This window comes from Euprymna scolopes, chromosome 11, assembly GCF_053919585.1.
Source record: "Euprymna scolopes isolate OS-2025 chromosome 11, ASM5391958v1, whole genome shotgun sequence".
Classification (NCBI taxonomy): domain Eukaryota; kingdom Metazoa; phylum Mollusca; class Cephalopoda; order Sepiida; family Sepiolidae; genus Euprymna; species Euprymna scolopes.
In genome coordinates, this window is record NC_136492.1 from 135,992,281 (window position 1) to 136,019,518 (window position 27,238).

The window sequence follows — 27,238 nt, forward strand, 5'->3', positions numbered from 1 at the left end:
GATCATCCGTCTAGTAGAAGGAAAATTCTGAAACTACACCAAAGAGGAGGGAGGCCTCTTCAGTCTTGGATGAAAACTTCCTAGAGCTGGTGACTTAAACAAATTACCAGTTTGCAAACCTTAATTACGTAAGGAGTAGATAGGTTCTGTCTATTGCCCGGCTTCCATACTCCTTCTTTGCCTATTAGTCAGGCCCAGAGATACTATCACAGTGATTCGACAGAAACACCAACTAGTAGATATCGTTTCTTGTCTAGGGCAATGAACGCCGTTTCCCAACTCCCGACACACCCAACCCCTAAAGCTGGACACTTGAGAGTGCTTGAGTACCATATATGCCTGAGCAATAAGATTGGGTTGACCTTCCTCTGATGGGTTGAGGGTACCGGATTGACATTACTGGCTGCTGTTTCCGACTGGTAGTACAGGAGCCCTAACTCTTTGGTAGCGCTTAGAGCGGATGCTCCATCAACAGTTGTATAATATCAGGATGTTTGTAGTGCCATGTCGCGCATGAAAAGGCGCCCTGCACTCATCCCCGGTGAGCTTTCCTGAGGTTACAGTCCTAGTTGATGGAGGGTCAGCTGATGGTCTACTTTAGATGCATGTGTGATACTCTGCATAACCTCCCGGTGGCTCCCGCTTACCTAACTGAAACTCGTTAAAAAATGATGACAGAACAATCTAAAAAAAAGCTGTAACTAGGCTTAGAGTTAAACAAATCCAACTTGCCTCCTCCTTGAGGCCTGCATTCACAAATATCAAAGGGTTTAGAAATAATTTACCTGATGTTGAAGCATTTCTCCTAACAAATCCCCCGGATATCTTTGTACTAAGTGAGACTAACCTACACTCCTCTATCCCCTCTAACTACTTTAACATGCCTGGATAGCTCCTACTCTACCGTAAGGACTCTGACAGACACATGCACGGACTTGGAGTTTTCATTCGTAATACCCTTCCCTTGACTAGAGAAACAAACCTAGAAACGGATGATCAAGCCTTTATGTGCTTTACACTAATTATGCAAAACGACATTAGCTACTTTTACATTCTCTACCGCTCTCCCTCGACCCAAGACTGCAACATAATAAACAAAGTCTCTGACAGCATAGACGCAGAACTCTCCTTCGACACTAGCGCCCAAGTACATGTATTTGGTGACTTTAATGTCCATCACAAAATCTGGCTTGGATTCTCTACTTACACAGATGCAGTTGGCAGCACAACTCATAGCTTCTCTATATCTCACTCCCTATCACAAATTGTTACTTTTCCAACCCGTTTCCCTGATCAGGAAGAACAACACGCATAACTTTTCGATCTGTTTTTTAGCACAGTTCCCGATGATTATATAACGAAAGCCGACAGCCCACATGGGAATGCTGATCATGCAGTGATAATGGATGAAATCGCCCTAAACTCTAGACATAAAACTGAAGAGCCAGTGCTCAAAACAACGAGATATTATAAAAAGGCTGAGTGGGAAGCCATCAGAGATCTTATCAGAGACGCCCCATGGGGAAATATTTTTCTCTTCCGGCTGAACAGTGTGCAAACGAGACCACTGAATGGTTCAAAACTGCAATCGAAGCGCATGTGACCATGCGGAAATTCTATAGCAAGCCCCACTCTCCCCAATGGTTTACTTCGACTTGCGCAACTGCCATTGCTCAAAGGCAGCATGCATTCCGCAGATTTAACCGACATAAACCCAGTTCAAACAGACAGACGTACATAGAAGTTAGAAGTAACGTTAAGAAAGACATAAAGACAGCTAAGAGAGAATTTACGGAAACGACGAAAAAACGCATCGAAGCACAAAAACTAGGAACTCGTGACTTCTGGAAAATCTACAACAGTGTAGTAAATAATTGGCAATCAATAATTCCCCCACTAACCAACAATCACAAGGTTGTTTGCTCAGCAACCGACAAGGCTAACAGTCGGTTTGCCTAAAACACACCACTGGACCCTTCGAATCACCCTCAATTTCCTATGCGGACAGACGCCACGCTAGACGATCTGCAAACTCTACAACAAATGTCTTAATGAATCTTGCTTTCCCGGCTGTTGGAAATCTGCTTCTACGGTACCAGTATTCAAGAATTCTGGCGAAAGAAATGACCCATTAAATTATCGCCCTATTAGCATCCTTTCAATTTTTGGCAAAATATTTGAGACCTTAATAAACCATACTCTAGTCCAGCACATTACAGATGCGAAACTTGTGACATACCAACAATATAGATTTAGACAAGCCCGTTCCATAGCAGAAATCCTCACTGTAATCTCTGAACGCATATACCATTAACTGGACCAAGCGGGAGAGGGCAGAGCGGAAGCTCTAGACATATCTAAGGCTTTTGAAAGGGTATGGCCGGAGGGTCTCCTCAGGAAGATTAGATCATACGGTATCACTGGTATTTGGCAAAAAGACGACGGACGGAACATTATGGCAAACACGTTAAGTATTTGTTTTTAAACTCATCCTAAATGTGTTTCTGTTACCTTGTTTTAAACTTGTTTTACTTGTTTTATTCATGAATTTGCCTGTATTGTCCTGTCTTATTGGTCACCTCCCGTGCTACAAAGTTAACGATAAAAACAAACAGAATGCCGGAAACTAACGATGAAAAAACAAAACAAAATGCCGGGAAATATTCTCTATTAGAGTAGATAAACCTAGGACTTTATTTAATTAGTATACTTAATATATACTATTACTGACAGCTTGCCTATATTGGAAATGCTTGCTTCCTGGCTAGCCAATCAAACCATCTAATATAGTTAGCCAAAATATAATACAGTGCCATTAGCAAAGAGAAAGTTACTTATGAAAACGAACCTCCTAAAATTAAACCTGAATAATAATCTAAACTCGAATGTAAATAAATATTTAGCCGACTTTACAAATAGATAAAAGTTAATTACTGGATTGTAATACTGTATTAGGTGAAAATTCAATGATTCAAACTCGATAGATAACGACAAACGTCCAACCATTAATATGGGAGGGGAGATCATCATAAAAAGTGTCCTGAATTGTTAACTTAGCACCGGACTTACTACTTAGATATAAATAAGTAACGTGTACCCATTCCCCTCCTCCCCTTTTTTGTGTTTAATTTAGAGTAGATAAGATAGTGAATGTGTTATCGGCAACTCCAGTAACTCTCGCTTCTCCTTTTTTGTGTCTAAGTCCTCATTTAATGAGTGATTTTTCTGACAAAGGGTGAAGAAAAAGCTGCTTAAAGGTCCGTAGTACTTGGTGACAATTAGTCTAAGATGTCGGATTTTTTTGTCTCTGTCTGTCCTTGTGGTCATGTAACTAGTAAGGGTGCTGGGGGTAAACGTTTTGTCTGGGCTGACGTAATCCGCCTGATAGTTAGGACCCGAACCTTGGATTAACCACTAAGGAGGCTGTCCTATCAGCAGGCGCAAAGTACTGGAACTGCTGTATTGCCATTTGTGAGTGGATCTGGACCATGCATTAGTCTCTGGTGGGGCCCTTCGATGCCATACTAGTGGGTAATTTTACGGATTTACCTTTTCGTGTGCTACAAACAAAATGCCTCTCTTTTTGTCTCTTACTTTCCCTCTCTGTACTGCTCTAACAAAGTATGCCGACCTACTCAAAAAATCCCAAAATCTCAACATGAAATATCTCCATAATAAACTATCGATTAAACCTAGAACCCCATCTTCCAACGTAGTCACCTCTAACAGGTCTCCTTCTCCAACATCAGGGGTCTACGTTCACACCTTCCAGAGGTTGAAACCCAATTACAGTAGACGAAACCGAACATATTATTTCTAAGTGAAACTGGAATAGGGCCGACCACTTCCCTAGATGAGTTCATAATTAACGGATACTCTAATTTAACAGCTTAATCTGACCCCAATATCGCCATGGGCATGGAATATGTGTCTACATTAAGGATGGCTTCCCGTGTGGCAGGGATATTTCAAGAGAATATCCTAATTTACCTTATCTGTGCTTCAGGGTTGCACTTGCAAACACCACTGAATTTAAATTTGCCCTCTATCGGCCCCAAAACAGCGGAGTTACTATCTTTAAGAGCATATCTGAGAAAATAGACCACATACTGTCTGTACATCCCTCGGCTAACATCCACATCTGTGGTGACTCCAACGTCGATAACGTGGAATGGCTGACGCATTCAAATAAGAGATGATGAAGGGAGGTTTTGTCATGATTTTGCCATTGCTTACGAACTCACCCAGATTGTTCGCGAACCCACCCGTGTGCCCGATACACCCGGTCAATATGCAAGCCTCCTAGCCCTTTTTTCTCTCAACTTCCCCTGAGCTATGTTCATATTCCGTTCATTCTCCTCTAGGATCCTCCGACCACTCCGTCGTATCAGTAAAGAAAAAAAACAAAATGTAAGCAGTCCCCAGACGTACCCCTCTACCGTACTGTATATAGATACTCTATTGCTGACTGGGATAGCTTCCCTGCATTCATATCTGATTTACCTCTGCACTCCATGCATAAACAGGAAGTGTCCTCTATAGTATCAAGTCTGACCGAATGGTTAATTGTAGGCATAGGCCAATTCATACTATCTAAACATTCCAACAAAAACCCAACAGCCAGCCATGGTTCCCCCCAGAATGTGCTGCTGCTATCGCGCACAGAAACCACTTTTTCCATAGCTACCAACGTAATAGATGCACTGAGACTAAAGCTGCTTTCAGGATTGCCAGCAACCACTGTAAAAGAGTAATAAAAAATGAAAGAGAGCTATGCCCAGTCTGTTACATCCAAGGTAGCTGATCAGCGACTTGGTTCCCACCAGTTTTGGCAAATAACAAATAGGATCCTGAACAGAAGTGTGCGTTCTATCCCAACCATTATCAATGGACCAGAGGTTATCTCGTCAGCGTCAGACAAGGCCAAACAATTAGCCAAGAACTTTGCAGGTAATTCAAACCCATGCGACGAAGGCCACTAACGCCCCATATTGGCTCCTATAACACAGAACAAGCTAAGTAACATACAACTATCCGTGCATGAGGTGGCCATGCTTACTAAGGACCCAGATTCCAGTAAAGCAACTGGCCCTGATGGCATCCCAATTATAGTGTTAAAAAAGCTTCAATCAGAACTTTCTCCCATACTTACGAAACTATTCAGTTTGCCCTGTATTTAAGAATTCAGGTGATAAGTCATCTCCCTCTCATACAGACCAATAACCTGTGTGTTATGCGTAACTTGCTGGAATCCATATTAAATAGAGAAATAGTCAACCACCTCAGCAGAAATAACCTTCTCAGTGACATGCAATATGGTTTCCGCTCTGCAAGATCTACCGCAGATGTTCTGACGGGTATATCCAACAGGATTAGTGAATCTCTTGACAAAGGCTTCTTTCTAGCGCAATTGCTCTTGACATATCAAAGCTCTTCGACAAAGTATGGCATAAGGGACTACTTCACAAGATTTCAAGCTACGGTAAAACTGGAAATGTTTTCTCAATCATTAAATCATTTCTCTCCGATAGGCTCATTAGAGTAGTTGTAGATTGACACAAATCTGAGGCCTGCAATATAAATGCTGGAGTCCCTCAAGGGTCAATCCTGGACCACACTCTATTTCTGCTCTACATCAATGACCTCCCTAAACACATACCGTAATCATTCGTTGACATCTATGCTGATGACACGACCATCTACGGCAACACATCTAAGCTTGTTTATGACAAAGTTCTCTCTGATTCTCTCTCCTCTGATCTCGAGCGCGTGGTTCAGTGGGGGAAGACGTGGCTGATTACCTTTAATGCATCCAAAACCAAACTCATATCCTTACATCATCAACGCTCTTATCCCCATCTGGCATCAATTTGAATGGATGGCTCTAGTCTTTGGGAGGTTCCATGTTTTCACAAGCGTCTTGGTTTGACCTTTACTCCTATTCTGAAATGGAACACGTATATCAAGTTTGTTGCCAAGGTCGCTGGAAAGATGGTGGGATACTTCTACCGCTCCAGAAGATATCTCACTACTGATGCAATTCTCTATCTATATAAAAGCCAAGTACGTCCAAGGATAGAATACTGTTGCCATATCTGGGCAGGAGTTGCTAAGAACAGCCTATCCTGCCTTGAAAGAGTACAAAATAGACTTGGTGGCTTAGTGGGGGATGCCCTTTTCTCTACCCTTAAACCTCTCTACCACAGAAGAGACGTTGCGGGCCTATCCTTCTAATATCGCTATTTCCATGGCAGGTGCTCGTCTGAACTCCAATGTCTGCCCCCCTCGCCAATCTTTAACGAAAAACACCCGTCTAGTGAAAAATTTTCCCCAGTCTATATCTGTTCCTAAATCAAAACGCGGATTCCATGAACAAAGCTTCTTTCTTAGAACTGCACGCCTGGTGAACTCTGTTCCATCTTTTTTCTTCCTACCGGACTACAACTTGAATGTCTTCAAGTCCAACGTTAACAAATTCCTTATGAACTTCCCCCTTAAGTAAACACTTCATCAAATCTCCACACTAACGTTATGTACTTGCAATAACCCTTATCCCTGAGTGGCTTCCGGGCCTTGATAAGTGGTGATCACTGTGTAAGAAAAAAAGGAATACTCAACATAATTAAATCATTCTTAGATAAGAGAAAAATCCAAGTTTTCCTCGACGGTCGTACATCTAAACAATATGATATATAGGTGCAAGTGCTTCAGAGATCTATCCTTGGACCTCTACTCTTCCTGATATTCATAAATGTCCTCCCCGACAAAATTGCCTCTGAGATGGGTATATATGCTGATGACACCACACTCTATAGCAGGCACGACAGGAAAACAAATGAACATATATCTAATGTAATGGCAGAAACACTAGAGGATGACATCCAATCAGTAGTGAAATGGGGACAAGAATGGATGGTCACGTTCAATGCCGCCAGGACTAAACTAGTTTCATTCAATAATTACAAGAAACCTTCTCTACAACCTATAACAATGGCCAACGTCTCTGTATCTGATAGTACGTCTTTCAAGCTACTTGGTCTCACGTTCACAGGAAACATGAGTTGGAACAATTACACCGAGGGCATTGCCAGGGTCACTGCAAGGAAGGTGGGCTCTCTCTACCGTGCGAGAAAACTACTAACACCCGAAAGTATCCTGTACATCTATAAGGCAACCATTCGCCCATGTATGGAGTATTGTTGTCATATTTGGGCTGGTGCATCGACTACTTGTCTCTCGCTCCTAGACAAGGTTCAAAAGAGAGTCACAAATCTGATAGGCCCTAAACTGACATCTAAACTTCAGCCTCTGTCCCATCGACGAAACGTTACATCCATCTGTCTGTTCTACAAGTATTTTAATGGTGAATGGTCTGATGAACTGCACGCACTTGTGCCCCCACGACGTGAACACCCTCGACAGACCCGACAAGCTGCAAAACCCCAACCCAACACTGTAGAGATCCCTAGATGTAAAAGATCTTTCTACTCCGGCTGTTTCTTCCCAGAACCGCTAGACTTTGGATTTCAATTCCAAGTCCCTGCTTCCCCAACTGTAATGACATACTGATGTTCATGTGCAACGTGAACCAACATCTTTCTGCCCAAATCCCTATATTGTACCCCAGTAGTTGTTTCCCCTGATAGTAGCCCCCTACACCAAAGTGGCAATGTGCGTTGTTTGGGGTGAAAATGTAATACAAAAAATAGAGGTTTCGTCTAGGATGAATACATTTACCTTTTTCAAAAAAGAGTCATGCTCTGATACAGGAGAAACATTACAAACACTGATTTCTGTCAGAGGTACAGGTAGTTTTAACATACTGTGGTGTGTTTTTCTTTGAATTAGTAGCATTGCAGAAATGGCAGCCCATGATGCAATGGCCGTTACAGTACTACTGGAGGTGAAGTAATCATATAACGTTGAATAAAAAAGGTTTTTCTTGATCCGGTTGGTCAATCTAAATAGAAGCAATTGTTATGTTGGGCTTCTTTTTCAGTTGCCATGACAGCCTTGCTTATAGTATTAAATACCTCTAATTGTCCATTGTTTAGCAATTACACATTAGGCCGGTTTGTATTTCGAGTCATATTATCTATTGGAGGATCACCTGTTGGTTCAGGTAAACCCATTGCCTGGCAAGAAAAAACATGCTCATGAAATATTGGTTTGATCAAATGAAGGGCAATGCTTCTACATATGCTTTCATCATAAGCAGAAATGAAGTCTTCAATCATGCTCTGTTTATGGTTAATGAATAGTTGAAATACATCCGCTGGATGGTGATAAAGACACAGCATTGCACACATGCTACGTAGTTGTTGTGGCATTCTAAATGTAGCAGCTTCAGTAAGAGCATTATCTAATTCAGTATCATCTTGCAATAATCTAAGGCTGATGCAAGCTTCTCTAACTGTAGGGAACGTATGACCTTGGACTGTTCTCAAATCTTCAAATAACTTTGTTCCAGAGATATGAAGAAGCAAAATCCGTAAATAAACATTGGTTTGGTGAAACTGAATACATTCTTGTGATCAAATTACTTTTAGTCCATTTTGTAGTAGTTTTGTAAAATACATAATGATGTGGAATATCACAGTAAAAATATTGGTTAGCAGTAATATCAGTCTGATTTAGTTCAAACCAAGCAGTCAAATTTGTGTGGCGTTGTTTTGCTCGTTGAATTGCTTGTTCAGCTTTTCATGTTGATATTAAATCTGCTGCTCTCCAGGAGTGTGTACAGCTAAACAGTACACAACATGAGACTGTCCAAGCATTTTATATTCAGAAAGACGCCACATTGCTTCTGGAGGTGATACACATCTGCATGATAAATATTGCTGAACTCCATCTCTTTGTTCTGATCGCACTGTTTCTCTTTGATCGATATTAATAGATGAATCATGGTTATTAACAGTGGCGGCTCGTGCCTAAGATTAGTGGGGGGTGCTGTGTTAAAGAAAACACCTATTGTTTTATTATTGTGTAAAAATAAAACAAGCATAAAAAATATAATTTATACGTATACACACGTATAAAAATACAATAACTTAAAGGAATCCTTAATAGATGTAAATATTTTAAATATTTACTTATTACATTCATTTGAAAGTATACTTAATTTTTCTTGTTTTAATTTGTGAGAAAAGATTGATAATTCTCTCCTTAACTTCTGAATGACTGCTGAAGAACGTTTTTATCAATCGAAAGCACTGCAAGTTCATTTATTCTTTCGCAACTAATTTTTTTTTCTTTTCAGAGTTGAAAAACAACTTTCTACCTCTGATGTAGTCATGGGAATTCTCAAGATAATTTTTATGAGTTTTGTGATTTCACTAAGAACATCGTTTAAATATTTTTTCTAAAATAAATTTCAGATCAATTACTTTGCAATATTTATGGATATCTGACCTACTATAAAATATTTCTAGCTCAGTTTCAAACTTTGTCAATCATGGGGTATGCTTCAGTTGTCAAGGATATCTATTCTGTAGGTAGTTTTTTTTTTCTTAAAACTAGCAATGCTTATCTTATGAAACAATTTAGCAAGTATTAAATGTTTACTTGAAGAATATATGTCCGTTATATCAACAGATATATAGTCACACAGTTCTTTAGCTTCGCCCTTGAGTGAAGGATGTGAATGATTTTACAGTATTTTGTGTTTCTTATCTCTAAAATAGCAGTTTTTAAATATGTTATGTATTCATTGACTTTATGTATGGTAATTTCCCGATAAATAATTTCAACATGAGACATAATTTTATGAAATAGCTCAAACGAAAATATGAAATTTTCATCGTTCAAATATTTCAGAATTCCTGTCGCTTCTGCAGCGGTCTAATCTACATATGATGTTGACTGAATTCAAGTGACAGTTTTTTAATGCTTGAACATTTTCATGCACTCTATGTATGATAAAGTTTCACCTTGTGGTGGATGGAGGTAAAATGCTTACATCCAGATGCTTCTTGAGAATGTGGTGATCTAGACAAGAAAGTCGGAATAGCCAAAAGTTTAGAGATAAATATTCTTGCATTTCGTGTAATGCTTGCCGCATTCCTCATTATTAAATTAAGTGGGTGCACATAACAGTGAGTGAAATACGAATTACTATAAACTGCTTTTATTTTCGCCTGAACACCAGCTTTTTTGCCTTTCATGACATTTGCATCATCAACTGTCTGAGCTATCCGTTTTTGACGATCCCCTTGTACGATTATATCTAATTGTTGTTGAATACGTTTTGATATCCCATCAACGGTTTGGTTTACTGGAATAAAGAATCCTCAAAGCGTTCAAGTATTTTTTCATCCAAGACGTAGCGTAAAACAATGATCATTTCTGTATGTTACGACCCATTTGTTGTATCGTCAGCCATGACAGCTACAAAGGAAGCTTTACTAATTGCTGCCCTTATTTCATCACGGTATATTTGTAAAAGACATTCAAGTATGTCATTCTAAATAGTCTTGGAAACACCTTGGAAGAGATTGCTGGTTTCTAAGTGATTCTTTAAATCTGGATCTAATTAAGATGCAAACTTTAGAAATCCTCTAAATGCACTTGGATTTAATGAATCATCTGTTTTATCATGTCCTCGTAAGGGAGTTTCAAAGTTCCCACAGAAGAAAATACAATCTATTATTTTAGATAAAATGTCACGGTTCTTCTTAACATTCATGTTATGCTGATTGATTCAAAGTCTGTAGGCCTCACTAAGTTTTTCTTTAATATTTATGGTCCCACAAATTGATAGGGAAACTACAGTGTCAACGTGCTTCTCATGCTTTTCAGTTCTATCTTTCATTTTGCTAATAGTTCTGAAACTATCTGTTGCCCACGTTACATCCTCCCACTTACAACAAACAAGGAAAACAGAACAATGCCTTTTTTAGTTCACAGCCGCAAAGCAAACTTTTCCGTCGGTACCATTAAAGCTACGAATATACACTTTGTTGTTGCTAATGCCTGGCTGAAATATTTGAATATCAGGCCTTGAACGGCTTCTTTTCTTAATTTCAACTTTATCATGGAGAGACAGCTGTGAAAACTCAATCTGTTGAAGTTCACTTACTGTCGCAGAAGTTATTTCTTGCAAGGAGGCCATGGTTAAGTTCTGTTTTAATCAACTGTGTTGGGTAAGGTAAGTACTAGGTAGTCTATTAGTAGAATATCAATTAAGGTAGAAGGAATACAATGTTTATATGATCCGCTTTTTGCGATTCAACTAAACCGGAAGTTCTGAGTTAAATCATACTTTTATAACTTTCAGGTCACAGAGTTTTATTAACGAAACAAGTGTTACTATTTAACAACGGTTTTATTTATAATAAGCTGGTTGTTAATTAAACATAGGCGTATAACAAAATAAGCTTGTCATTAAAATTGTTTTTTTAATACAAATATTTTTAACTTAAACTTACCGACTTACCGACTTGAACTGAGTCACCATTATTTGCACGCTTGTAAGCCGGGTATCCATCAATGTGTTCTACTGTTTCTTCTGTAAATGCCTTTGACTTTTTTGCATAATCCTTTACTCATACAAGGAGAATTAGGATTAACTGCACCACATGGACCATGTACCATTACAGATTTAAGTAAATCACGAAGCTCTGGATTTTCAGTTTCAGGTGTTTATGCTGACACATTTGCATCAATTTGTTGAACTGTTCTGATCTTATCCTGATCACGCAGCATTATGATAATGTGGCAGTGGTGTAGCCATCTTTTTTGAAATTCAATAAAATAAACATATGCAACAGGAGTTCCCAATACATGTCTGTCTTTAATGTCTTTCAAAAGTTCAGTGAGATGTGCATGATACACACGTGATATTAAGTCAGGTCGATGTTAGCAAGTTCTGATGACCCCAATTGTTTAATATTTCAGGACATCGTGGATTGCATGTATATGTAAGGAATAGGTCTCGCTTTCCATATTTACAGAAAAATACCATTGCATCTTGAAAAAGTTGTTGAAGATTCCGCGGACTTCCTGTAAATGAAGATGGTAGAATAACTGGTACACTTCATTCCTTGCTAAATGATCCATTTTGCCAGAATTTTGATCAGCTAAGTTGACTTTGATGGCATTTAATGAAGTTCAATCTGTACCATTCAACTTTCACATATGCATCAAGTACATATTGTTGGTATAGTTTACCATATCTATGGATAATACTGAATGAATCTCTAATTTCAAGGCGATAACAGTAATACTCTTGCATTGTCACTTTATTGCGAACTCTTGTTTACCGTTCTGGCCTATGTTGCATGTTTATGTGCCAGCCTTGTTCACCATTTGGACATAATATGGGATATATCATGGGGTCCAAGTGGCAAGACAAATAAGAAATTCGGTGTTTTGGTTAAGAATGTGGGTGAACAATAATATCCCTGGTGGGGTGCCATCCTCACCAACAAATACTACACCTATTTCGTTGTTTATTGGATGGTTAAATCTTTTTATATCTGGACCAGCAGTGAAATGCATCGACATTCTCCCTGGCTTCATATTTTCCCTTATAGCACATGCTTCCTCTTCTAATTCAATGACCCTCATATTTTTATAAGCTTGGGCATAAGGATCATTCTCCATAGCAGTAGCTATGGTTTCAAAGACACTTTGGATACATTTATTATTTTCTGGTAAATTACACCGGAGTTGATTTGCTTCAGATGAGTCCAAGATGTAAATTTGTCCATATTTTCTCTCCTCTTCATTATTTGGGTGCAGAGTACTGGAATAATGATGGGGTTGACCTTGTAAGCGAAAACAATAGAGGTCTCTTTCAGGAGGGCGAAAAATATTTGCTCCAAATGATGCAAATAAAAATGATGAGTTGTATTTGCGTATATTAGATCGGAAATTAAACGCTTCTTGGTCATTACCTTCGAGTAACCTTTGGAGTTGAGGAGGATAATCATGTAAGGGAGGAAGAGAACCTTTCCTTTTTTACCACAATTCAATGATTCTCCTCCAAATCTAAGTTTTCTACAAAATGAGCAAATCAAACGCAAATCACCTACAAAGTAATACGGGATATTTTGTATTTCTGCTTCATTCATATTGTTTCTTTGTTCCCGTTGCCTAGCTCTTTCATTTTTCAGATAAAGTTGTATGTCTTCTTCACCCATGTTATTTCTTCTTTCCTGTTGCCTAGCTCTTTCATTTTTCAGATAAAATTGTATGTCTTCTTCACCCATGTTATTTCTTCTTTCCTGTTGCCTAGCTCTTTCATTTTTCAGATAAAGTTGTCTGTCTTCTTCAATCATCTTATTTATTTGCTGTCTCAATATGTTTCTCCTTTGCAATCTGATATTATCCCTTCTTCAGTCTGTACCTGCTGACGCATTCGTCTTTGTCGTTCTGTTGCTGCACATCTTGTATCTTCCAATGTAGTGGTAGTGATTTGGTGCATTCTGTGTGAAAATTTAATTGGTCTTAATAAAAAAAATATATAAATAAAGATTTGGATACCAAAAATAAATGTTTCTATAATGAAATAAAATTCAATATCAATGTTTAAAATGAGAATAAATATTTCTTAATTAATGAAAGCGTTTTTTTTCAATTTAAAATCATTAGTGTGTAATTTTTCGAAGAGGGAATTTAAAGCAATATTTTTATAATTTCGCTCTGTAAAAAGGATATATGGATGAATTATATATATAGGTGAATTATATAAATTATTTAATAATAAATTATTCCCTCTCGTAACATTTATTGCTGCTTCTACACTTTGTCGCCGAAAAAGGACGCCATGTTTTTCAGCGCACCTGCTGCCAGAATCCAGGAGAGACATCAGTATTTTAAAGTGTAGAAACTATTGTATTTATTCAATAAATATATTGAAGTAAAAGTGTAGAAGCACTTATTTTTTCTTTGATTAAAGAACTGTACACGCTTTCCAGTGATTTCATGATTCGGTCATAGTTTAAAGTACTGATGCCTTCATCGGATTCTGTTAGCAGATATGCTCACAAACATAGCGTTTTTTCGGCTACAAAGTGTAGAAGCATACATTAATTTGTTAACATGTTATTTTCTTTTAGTGAATAACTCAATAATTTCATTTCAATGAATTATATCTTGACTTTTGTAAAATATAGGAAAAAATGAAAAAATTGAGAATAAATATTTGTTTAAATCCTAAGTAATGAAGGAAAGCGTTTATTTGATATTAAAAATGTTAAGTCGCGTAATTTCTAAAAGGATATTTAATACTCAATATTTTTTCTAATTTATCTCAATAAATAAGGGATTGCTAGAGTAAAATATAAGTATTCTAATGGCCGTTTCTAAAATGCCGAAAGTAATTTAATTAGTTTAAATATTTACAGTAAGAAGGATCAAAATTGTTAAAAACTTACGCCGGATTAAATAGTTAGTTTCTGATCATCAAAATAAGCTTATAACAAGCATTTAATGATGGATGACTTATCCACAAGTCAGTAAACTTTGTTGAAGCAAAGCTCTGTTTTTGTTGTTGACGATAGCGTTGTTTGTTTTCGGTTAAATGAATAACGAAATTTCACCAAGTTACTACATAATTTTGTGACTTATATAGAAGCTTTACCGTAAAATTCGGCTAAAACAATTGTTGAAGAATTACTTCCTTTGAATCGATATCGTCAACTTGTGGTAATTTAAGATCGTCTGTTTGTGGCAATTGAAGATCGTCTGCTTGTGGAAATTGAAGCGAACACCATATTAGATATTAAATGCGAAAGCAGTTTAATACAGCTGGCTAATTAGCTATAAAGTAAAAGTTATTCCGAACTTTGATCTAACATTTTAATAAAAAAAAAGCTTAACATTTTCTTGTATCTTTTTTTATATTAAGAAAAATGTAATCACTACGCTGAAAGAATAAAAATGTCATTCTTATTAAGGGGAGAGGGTTTGACTATTCTAAACCTTCACCTAAATAACGATTTAGTGAAAAAAATGTTTAAACTCTTCTTGTATCTTTTTTATAATTTTTGTTAAATAAGAAACATCCATACACTTTGGTAGCACTATTATAAGAATCATGCTTAAAGCTATCCTTAATATGGGGATGGGGTAAACTATTCCGAAACTTCACCTCCCAATGTAAAAAAAATACGGGAAAAATATATGTATGAACAATAAATATTTCTGCAGTTAAATAAAATATACTCTAAATCTTTAAATATGAATAAATATTTACTTAAAACATAATTATTGAAACAAAGAATTTTACTGCATAAAAGAATAAGGTAATGGGGAGACGGGTTAATTATTTTGAACCTTCACCTAAACATCGATTTAATTAAAGGAAAATTAATGGTCTTGTATTTTTTTGCTTTTATAATTTCTTTTAAAATGGGAAAAAATTTGATACTACTATTGTAAGAATCATTCTGAAAGCCATTCTTAATATGGGGAGGGGTAAACTATTCTGAAACTTCGCCTAACAATTTAATAAAAATAATGGAAAAATATATGTATGAACAATAAATAATTCTTAAGTTAAATAAGATATACTGAAAATCTTTAAATAGGAAATAAATATTTCTTTAAATAAATTAAATCATAAGTAATGAAACAAACTGTTTTATTTCATATTAAAAAAAAATGTTGTGTCGGTGGGCATAAGAAGATAATGATGCCTGTAAAAGACGCTAAATAAAACGTACAAAACATAAATAATAACTATGTACACAATGTGAAGCTGTATAAATGTTAAAAAATTACTCGATTCGGCATTAAATAACACGAAAAAGAATTGATATGCCGTAAAACAAAAGCAAAACAAAACAGAACAAGACGTAAAATATGTTTTGACTCTGTGTTACTCAGTGTATTTGCGAATGGTGACTTTGGTGATTTATTTAATAAAGTAATTATTGACTTTTGTTACATGTATTTCTAAAATATTTTTGTTATGTAAGACTCACTCAAAAGTACATAAAAATAAAAAAAAGATTGTGATAAGGTGAAAAAAACTAAGTCGTAACGTTAAATGCAAAAAAAAATATTTATTACTGAATAAAATAGAATAAGCGTTCCGTATTACACTACACTAATAAACAGAAGACATCGTTAAAATGTAAGTAAAATACTATACTATGAAAAGTGTGGAACGATACCTTCTATGCATAATTGTCTTTAAAATAATCCGGAACCATAAATAGACAGTTTATATATATATATATATATATATATATATATATATATATATATATATATATATATATATATATATTTGTTCGGGAAGTTTTGGGAAATAAAATGGTTTAATGATTCTTAACTAATAAAGAGTGAACAATAAAGGGATATAATTCACATTAATTAATGTGTGTGATAATGATGACGTGACACCGTACGGGCAAACATATTAATATATAGATTCCTTCTTTATTATTTAAGCGCGACTTCTATCATAAAATACAATAGACTTAATAATAATATACTCATTTGACTTAAGATCACATTGATTTGAGCATTTTCTAATGCACTACGGTGTTAGAAATCATTCGTAATGCATACGGGATGTTAATCTTTATTTATTTATTTTTTTACACAGTGAGCACCACTTATCAAGGCCCGGAAGTCACTCAGGGATAAGGGTTATTGCAAGTATATTACGTTAGTGAGGAGATTTGATGAAGTGTTTAATTAGGGGGGCGGTTCATTAGGAATTTGTTTACATTAGACTTGAAGACATCCAAGTTGTAGTCCGGAGGGAAGCAGGCAGACGGAACAGAGTTCCACAGGCATGCAGTTCTAAGAAAGAAGCTTTGTTCATGAAAGCCCCGTTTTCATTATGGCACAGATGTAGAGTGGGGGAAATTTTTCACAGTGGATTCAGCTAGACGGGTGTTTTTCGTGAAAGATTGGCGTGGGGGGCCAGGGATTGGAGTTCAGACGAGCACCTGCCATGAAAATAACGATAAAACGAGGATAGGCTCGCAACGTCTCTTCTGTGGGAGAGGGGTTGCAGGGTAGAGAAAAGGGCATCCCCCACTAAACCACGAAGTCTATTTTGTACTCTGTCAAGGCATGATAGGCTGCTTTTGGCAGCTCCTGCCCAGATATGGAAACAGTATTCCATCCTTGGCCGTACTTGGCTTTTATATAGATAGAGAATAACATCAGTAGTGAGATATCTTCTGGAGCGGTAGAAGGATCCCACCATCTTTCCAGCGACCTTGGCAACACACTTGATGTACGTGTTCCATTTCAGATCAGGAGTAAAGGTCAAACCCAGAAGCTTGTCAAAAAACGGGGCCTCACCCAGACGAGAGCTATCCATCACAATTGATGCCAGCTAGGGATCAGAGCGTTGATGATGTAAGGATATGAGTTTGGTTTTGGATGTATTAAAGGTAACTAGCCACATCTTCCCCCACTGAACCACGCGCTCGAGATCAGAGGAGAGAGAATCCGGGAGAACTTCGTCATTTACAGCCTTTGATGTGTTGCCGTAGAGGGTCGTGTCATCAGCATAGATGTCAACGAATGATTTAAGTATGTGTTTAGGGAGGTCATTGATGTAGATCAGGAAGAGAGTTGGGCCCAGGATTGACCCTTGAGGGACTCCAGCATTTATATTGCAGGCCTCCGATTTTTGTCCATCTACCACTACACTTATGAGCCTATCGGAGAGAAATGATTTAATGATTGAGAAAACATTTCCAGTTATACCGTAGCTGGAAATCTTGTGAAGTAGACCCTTATGCCATACTTTGTCAAAGGCCTTTGATATGTCAAGAGCAATTGCCCTAGAAAGGAAGCCTTTGTCAAGAGATTTACTAATCCTATGGGATATAACCGTCAGCACATCTGCGGTAGATCTTGCAGAGCGGAAACCATATTGTGTGTCACTAAGAAGGTTATTTCTGCTGAGGTGGTTGACTATTACTCTATTTAATATTGATTCCAGCAACTTACTCATAACACAGAAAAGACTTATTGGTCTGTACTGAGAGGGAGATGACTTATCACCTGAATTCTTAAATACAGGGCAAACTGATGAGTTCTTCCAGGGGGTCGGAATGCACTTCTCTTTAAGGCAGCCCTTAAATAGTTTCGTAAGTATGGGAGCAAGTTCTGGTTGAAGCTTTTTTAACACTATAATTGGGATGCCATCAGGGGCAGTTGCTTTACTGGAATCAGGGTTTTTTATTAGCTTGGCGACCTCATGCACGGATATTTGTATGTTGCCTAGCTTGTTCTGTGTTATAGGAGGAAATATGAGGCGTTAGTGGCCTTCGTCGCATGGGGTTGAATTACCTGCAAAGTTCTTGGCAAATTGTTTGGCCTTGTCTGACGCTGACGAGATAACCTCTGGTCCATTGATAATGATTGGGATAGAACGCACACTTCTGTTCAGGATCCTATTTGTTATTTGCCAAAACTGGTGGGAACCAAGACGCTGATCAGCTACCTTGGATTTATCAGACTGGGCATATAGCTCTCTTGCATTTTTTATTACTCTTTTACAGTGGTTGCTGGCAGTCCTGAAAGCAGCTTTAGTCTCAGTGCATCTATTACGTTGGTAGCTATGGAAAAAGTGATTTCTGTGCGCGATAGCAGCAGCACATTCTGGGGAGAACCATGGCTGGCTGTTAGGTTTTTGTTAGAATTTTTTTAGATAGTATGAATTGGTCTATGCCTACAATTAACCATTCGGTCAGATCTGATACTATAGAGGACACTTCCTTTTTAAACATGGAGTGCAGAGGTAAATCAGATATGAATGTACGGAAGCTATCCGAGTCAGTAATAGAGTATCGGTATACAGTACGGTGGAGGGGTACGTCTGATGGCTTCTTACATTTCGTTTTTATCTTAACTGATACGACGGAGTGGTCGGAGGATCCTAGAGGAGAGTGAACGGTACATGAACATAGCTCAGGGGAAGTTGAGAGAAAAAGGTAAAAGAGGCTTGCATATTGATTGGGTGTATCGGGCACACGGGTGGGTATGCGAACAATCTGAGTGAGGTCATAAGCAATGACAAAATCATGACAAAACCTCCCCTCATCATCTGTCTTATTTGAATGGGTCAGCCATTCCACGTTATGGACGTTGAAGTCAACACAGATGTGGATGTTAGCCGAGGGATGTGAAGACAGTATGTGGTCTATTTTCTCAGATATGCTCTTAAAGATAGTAACTCCGCTGTTGTGGGGCCTATAGAGGGCAAATATAAATGCAGTGGTGTTAGCAAGTGCAACACTGAAGCACATATAGGGTAAATTAGGATCTTCTCTATAGATATCCCTACCACATGGGAAGCCATCTTTAATGTAGGCACATATTCCATGCCCATGAAGACAGTCGCATTAATTTCAGTTTATTATTAGATTTAAGACGTATATTCTTCAGTGTCTAGGATGAAAATAAATAGATAAGGTTAGGAATCTTAAACTGCAGACAAAAAACTTTACCATCGCAGGAAGTTTACACCTCTATTCTAATTAAAGCAATATATTGCCACATTGATTCGGTGTTTGTCTTGCTTTATGTATTTTCTTATTTAAGCTTCCCCCTTTACTCGGCCATTTTTACATAGGTGTCACTAATTATCAAGTCTCGGAGGCCACACAGGGATAAGGGTTAATGAATGTACAGTACTCAATATGTCAATATCGTATTGATCGTAAGTAGTGTAAATTTGGGAAGTGTCATTATTTAAGGTGGCAGCACACCAAGAACTTGTTTACATTGCATAAGAAGAAAACAATATTGTAGTAAGTTGGGAAGCTGACAAACAAAAGAAAATATCACAAACGTGCACTTCAAAGAAAGAAGCATTGTCTATTCTATCTACGTTGGGGTTCAGGGACTTATAAATAGTCAAGGAAATTAGTGTTAGCGATTTCATCGATTTTCATGCGCGTTTTGAGAGAAGATACCATAGATTGGAGCTCAGACGAGCATATGCTATGAAAATAACTATAAAGCAGTGATAAGCCCGCAACGATTATTCTGCTAGAAAATGGTTGCAGGGAAGAAAAGGGCACTCCCACTAGGTTACACAATCTATTTTGAACTCTCCCAAGGCAGTAGAAGGTACTTCTAGAAACTCCTGCCTATCTGTGGAAACAGTGTTCCTTATTGGACGTATCTGTTTCTTACATAGATAGGGAATTGCATCAGCAGTGAGATATCTACTAGAACGATAGAAGGATTTACACATTTTTCCAGTGACCTTGAAAGCAGATTTCATGTACGATTTCCATTTCACTATAGGAGTAAAGGTTGGGTCCAGAAACTTGTCAGAATACAGAGTTTTCCAAGGCGAGAGTCATACCCTATCAAATGTATTTGATATATCAAGTTCAATTGCCTTGGAAAAGAAGCCTCTGATAAGATAATCGCTAATTCATTGACATATAAACGTAAGAACAGCTGCTGTAGATCTAGCACGACGGAAATCATTAAAGAAGGTTATTTTTCCTGAGGGAATTCTACTTATCTGTATAACACATCTCTCTGCAACGTACTCATGACACACAAGGGATGTATTGCCTGAACTGAGAGGGAGATGACCGATCACGTAAATTCTTAAATACGGGCAGATCGATGACGTTTTTCAAACGAGGTTTTCCAAGGTGCGGAAAAGAAACATAAGTAATGCCCCTGACCCTCTTCCAGTTGTGTAATCTAGCTGAAATTTTTCATGTGATTTATTTAGAGCTCTACAGATTATGTGGCGAATTACAGCCCTGAAGTGGTTGTCTGTTTTACAGGTGTTTGAACTGAGTCAGGTGTGAAATGAAACCTGTTGAATGTCGAGCAGTGATCGGGTTTTTGTATTTGAAAGGACGCACACCTAGAAGACTTGTGATGAAATTAAAGAAACTTATGGGGATAATGGCCCATCATATGACCTTGTAAAACACTGGCATCGTGAATTCAAACATAGCCAGAAGTCTGTGGAAACAGCTCCCAGAACTAATCGCCCCATCTTCCATTGATGTAGCATTTGTCCGTCAAGTTCAGGCTGGCATTTTGGAACACGGCGCATTACCATTCACCATATATGTCAATATTAGTACAGGGCTTGTGGAAACTCTCATTTATGACCATTTGCATATGCATAAGGTGCCTGCCAGATGGATTTTCAGGTCGCTCACACCATTCCAGAAGCGAGAACGCGTCGAGTGCTCGAGGGTTATTTCGGAGATGTGCGAATAGATGGATCAAAGCTTTTCAAAAGACTGATTACACAGGATGAAACATGGCCCCATCTCTATAATCCAGAGTACAAAGCCCAGTAAATGCAGTGGAAGCACTTGGACTCACCACCTCCAAAGCAGGCAAGGGTGTAGCCCTCCGCTGACAAGGTCATGCTCACAATCTTCTGGGATCAGGGTAGAGTAGTGATGACAGATTTTCTGGCAAACTGTACCACAATTACAGGAGCCTATTATGCTTCACTTTTGCGGAAATTAATGGAAGCTATGAAAATCAAGAGGCGGAGCAAGATCCGAAAAGATACCCTCCTCTTGCAGAACAACGCTCCGGTCCACACCAGACATGTCGCCGGATCAGAAGCACGAGAGTGTGGTTATGTAATTCGTCCCAATCCTCCATACTCTCCTGGCTTTGCACCCTCTGACTTTCCCCTCTTCCAAGCCATGGAATTGTCTTTGACAGGAAAGCGTTTCCCAGATGATGCAGCCTTGATTTCTGAAGTCACGTTGTGGTTTAAGTACCAAGCTGGGGTGTTCTGCAAAAACGGTCTCCAGAGCTGCATCAAACAATGGGAGAAATGCATAACTCTGGGTGGTTCCTGTGTAGAGAAAGACGAATAACTGTGCCAAGCTTCGTTTCTCTACTGCTATGGAAAGTGGGTCAGGGAGATTACTTATTGCACGCCCCTCGTATGTATATATGTGTTATATGGGTCAATAATCTGTAAAGTTCTTTGTAAATAGTTTTTCTTTGTTTGATTTTGATGAGATTTACATTGGTCCGTTAATGGTTGTTAGGATAGAGCATCCGCTTCTGTTCAGGACCCTGTTTAATATTTGCCAAAACTGTTTGGGACCAAACAACTGCTCAGCTTCTTTGGAAATACCGAAACGAGCATACAACTCTCTTGCGTTTTTTCCTATTTTTTCAGTGGTTGCTTGCAGTCCTGAAAGGGTTTCAGTACATCTACGTTCGAAGCATTGTCATGGAAGAGAATTGGGCTTCTTCTGTGGACTAATGCCTGATGCTGGGTGTTGTAGTCTTCGTGTCTTATTCAGACTCCTCCGGTGTAATGGATTCGCCTGCATTAAAAAAAAAACAAACACTATAATTATTAAGACCAGTTGCAGACGGATAAACAGTCAGCTTTACCTGGTTCTGGTGCAACTCTGGAAGTGTGGTAGAGCGTTGTTTTCTTTTAAGTCGCTACCAGTGACGAAAAACTGGGCATTCTACTTGCGCAAAAGAAGGGAGGATAGCACATTATAATAGCATTTCTTTTGGGTGACATTTAGTTCGTGAGGTTTTCATTTGTGTGTTTTCCCCCAATATATCTCAAGTGGTTGGAAATCGTCATATGTTACGTCTAAATCGGGCACCTTCTTGCACAGTTGAGCGTGGGTTAGCTTTGAGGAAGCTTCTTAGTTTAGCGTAATCAACTTCCGAGGGTCGAATATAATGATCATCATCTTAAAGATTCTTGTCAAAAATAGGAGAACGTCTGGATGCATATCTATCGCAAGGAAATTTACCAGCACAAGCGATTGTTAATTTACGATAATTGACATTCTGAAACTTGGATTCGTATAATAAATCGCCTGGTGTACGGTTGCCAATTTTTTATAATGTAATAATAAACGTGCTACGAAAGGAGTATATGTAAACATTATGTAATTATCAATTATTAATAATTGGGAGAATACAAAATGTTATACATACGAGAGGTGATAACCGTGTTCCTCACACGTTGAGTAAAACTATACTATGATAAATATCCTTTAAAAATCTGTCAATTTATAAACATCTTTTACATTGTGTGAAATATTCTTGATTTCGTCTGACAAACATCACAACGTTTACACGAAAGTTACTTTTTACAAAATAATAAGAGGATTTAACTCGTTATTTCCTAACATTGAATGATATTAAACCGATTTTAAAAATATGAAAATCTGTTTTCAAAAATGTCTATATTTATCAAAAAATTTCTAACATATCGGCAGCCGCTTTAGACATGTATGATAAGTTGATTTTGTCAGTATTTCCTATTAAGACTAACCAACGATTTCTATATTTAATAAAAATATAATTAAATAGTTATATGATTCAATTAGTGCATATCTTGGAGTTTGCTTTTTAGATCATAAAACTTATTTCAGTGTTATTTTTTTTTATCCTCACATCCCTTGTCTTTGTTTTAATGAAGACATTGCTATTTACTTCGTAAGCAAATATTTATCTAACAATTTACATTGACAAGTTTGGGACTTGAAGTATTAGTTTTAGCTCCTTACATCAAGTAGTTTTATGCTTTTGAGCGATTTCAAAAACATAAGCACCCCGGCCGCGTTTACTTGCCAATTTAGCCATCATCAGATGCATGGCAACGATGTAAATTATTCACCTGAAGTTTGATTTTATTTAAACATAAGCAAAAATTATAGAAGAGTGTTGGAAAGTCCAAATGAGCATTTTCCATTTCAACTCGCTAACATATTTTGTTTCGAGTTCTATACTAGCCCAACATTTCACTTAATATAAATTTGAGTTTAAGTGTCTATCGGTAAAATATTTTCATACAAACATGTACACATATACATATACTTTTATTAATATATAAAGAATGCCTTATATAAGGTACAGATATATAAGTAGGCATTTTCTTTTCTTTTAAATGAAGTTTCCATCTTAGAGTATGAATATGTTTTTTTTTTTTTAAATAATACTATATAATGTATTAATTTTGCTCCTCTTGGACGATCCGGTTTTTAAACATGCAAGCAATATCAAATATGTAAAGCCTCTTACTAGGTTTGAGGTTGTTATCGTACGACCACTACTAACACCGCTTAGAATATCTTGTATACAATTATATTAAAAACACACACCACACTGGCATTGTTTTGTTCTTGAAATACACAGCGTTTCAACATACATGCTATAGTCAGGTTAGTGAGCATTTATGATTAACTTTACATGTATGGTGATATACTATTCTTATTTTGTCTTGCAGGCAATAGAAATGTGATTTATAACATGGAAAAGACAGACCCTCGATAAAAAAATTGGCCTCGTAAACTGTCACTAAATAAATGTAAATATTTTTTTATGTAAATCCTAATATTAAATCTGTAAAGTGTCGGCAAGACGACGTATATTTGAAATCACACTCGTTGCCGTGAATATCTTGTTTAAGTTACCCACTCTCGCCTCTCATGTAAGCGGGCGAGTCTACATCTATGGGGGTGTGGCGCCAAGACCACTCTGGTTTTGTAACTGGGCGTATTGGGTTCAATTCCACCTCTATACGCCCTCCCTCTTCCAGGTCCACAAGATACTAGCGTTGTGGTCCAATGTTTTGAGGCTCTGGAGTAGTTATGCGACGTTCCCCATATCTGTGGGGTTAGGTTCCTTGGTGGTCGCGTCACACTTCTGCTACGACGCACCGGTTGGTCTTCCTCAACCTCCATCATCCCAGGGGATTCTGTGTCATCCATCTCCATCTGTTCTGGCAGAATGTTTCGGGTTTGTATTGATTCGTACACGTGGGTGCCATGGTTTCAGTATTTAGAGCTCTGTTAGGTTGTCTATGGCATCTAACATTCCTCTTGGCTCCTCAGCTATCGAGTGACTAGGGTTATCTACCAGGCGGTTTTATTCGGATGAATCTGCGATTGCGACGGATTACACGGTTACTCACACACATGCGTAAATTATACGGCTGGTTACCTAGTATTACCACACCTCTTCCCGTCTTTGCCCATCGACGCGCGTGTGGACCAACTTTGTTTTCAACCTGCACCGTTTCACCTATTTTCAGTTCCTGAGGTGGGTAATATCTTAGATTGTACTCCTTTTATTGCATAAGTGTCTTTTTGCCATCGCTGTTTCTCTATAACGACTGATTTTTTTTTCAGCGTTTTTGGATTCGTTATCGGTCTTGGAACGCTGGAAGACGGTCCTTTATCAGGCGAGCGTAGAGCATCATCGCTCGAGGCATGTATAGGGATTCTACTGGGGTGTTACCATGAGTCAGTAGAGGCCTAGCTGCCCGATCATTGCATAGGTGATCGCAACTTTCTGTGCTATCAATAAGTATCCTTTTAGCCGTTTTAACAACCACTTCTGCTCTCTCGTTGCTTTGAGGGTAATATTCCGATGATTTTCTTTTCCTTATGCCTCAATTATCTAGACACCGGTTATAGTTACTGGTGTCAAACGGTGGTCCACCATCGTTCGACAGTTCCTCCGAGACGTCGTACGTGCAAAACCTGCTTTGTAGGGCGTCACATGTGGTCTTGGCATTCTCGGACGATATCAGAGTGACTTTTACCCATCCGGTGTATCTATCTGCATATACTAGGTAGTTCTTCTCTTGTAAATCGAAAAAGTTTGTCACCGTCTTTCGAAATGGCAACTCGGGGTTCGAGGGCGGCATTAGGGGGTGCCTTTGTTGTGACAGGGCCATTACTTTGCATATTGCACTGGACTCGAGTCTGACAAATGCTCGCGTCCAGTCTAACGTTGTTTGTAGCAGTTTTCCTATATCGGCGACGCCATGAAATGTGTCGGCAAGACGATGTATATTTGAAAGCACAATCGTTGCTGTGAATGTCTTGTTTAAGTTGCCCACTCTCGCCTCTCATGTAAGCGGGCGAGTCTACTTTTATGGTGATGTGACGCCAAGACCACTCCGGTTTGTAACTGCGCGTCTTAGTTTCGATTCCACCTCTACAAAAACAAAACAGTTTTAAGGAGTTCCGATTTCAGAAAATGATATTTCGGATTTGCTTAAATAATATTCATATATCCACTTGTGATCGGATACTTGAAGTTACCTTGACTTAAATCAACTGCCTATTAAAATATGGCTTTGAATATCTAGATTTCATTTTTATTTTTTATAAACTGCAATACTTGGGAGCAAAGTAAATAATACAATACAAAACAGAAAAAAAACTAAATTTAAAATTAAAAAAAAAACTACCACATTTTTTAACCATGTTTGACTCCATTGCAACGGCTTTAACTTTCAACACCGTTGGTATATCACATAAGTATTTCTTAAACTGAATATTTAAAAAAAACTCTCAGCAAAATAAACCACCGATAACTAGTGATCTCTAATTATTTAATTTATTTTAAAGTTATGCAAACTGATCTCGCGAGGAGTTAAGTAAATAATATAAGATACAAAAGAAAAGCATAAAAAATCTAAATCCCGAATTAAGAAAGTTGAGCCTGTGTGCACAGTGACGAAGACATTACTAAAAGTTCAGCATTTTCCTCCCATTTAGACCCCAACATCCCCAAAGGGCGTAACATCCTGGTGGAAATGAACACTCGATTCAGATTTAGGCCTTAAAATATCTAAAGTTTAGTTCTGCACAATACAAAAAAGGAAATGACTGTCCTAACCTCATTAGGCCCGAAATGTCGCGAAAGCTAAGCATATTTAAATTTTAGTTTATCATACAAAACTGCTAAATAGACACACACAGACAATTTTGGAAAAAATATGGTAAAATAGATCGAAACATTGAGTGTTTATATTAGCCTCAAGAGAGCCCCCGGGGCTCACGCAAGAGTAATCGCTTAGTACAGATAAATAAAATTTCCGGAAAGTTTTATAAAAATCCAAGGTGTCATTTATTTTTCATAAGCAAAAAGTGTCAATTTTAGCCATTTTTACCCTAGAGTAGCGGCCCGAGTTTTCTCGGAAAATGGGTTCTGTTACTTTTTTATTCATATAAAGCTGGTGATAATTTTTTTTAAATCCAAGGCGTGAAAAAGGTGTGGACATCCGACCGTAGAAAAGGACGAACGCACAAGGGTGGATTTACATGCCCGCCCTCCTTTTGTCGGGGAGCAATAAAAAACTAGAGAAACATACGCTTTAAATGCAAAAACATTCAGGTCTCCATTGCAACGGCGTTAAAGTTCTGGCTGAATATTTCAACACCGTCATAAAACGCAGAAATGATTCTTTAACAGAATTTAACAGATTTTATGTGCTAAAATATGTTGCTTATCAGTTATTGTGTAGATAAATTGTTCA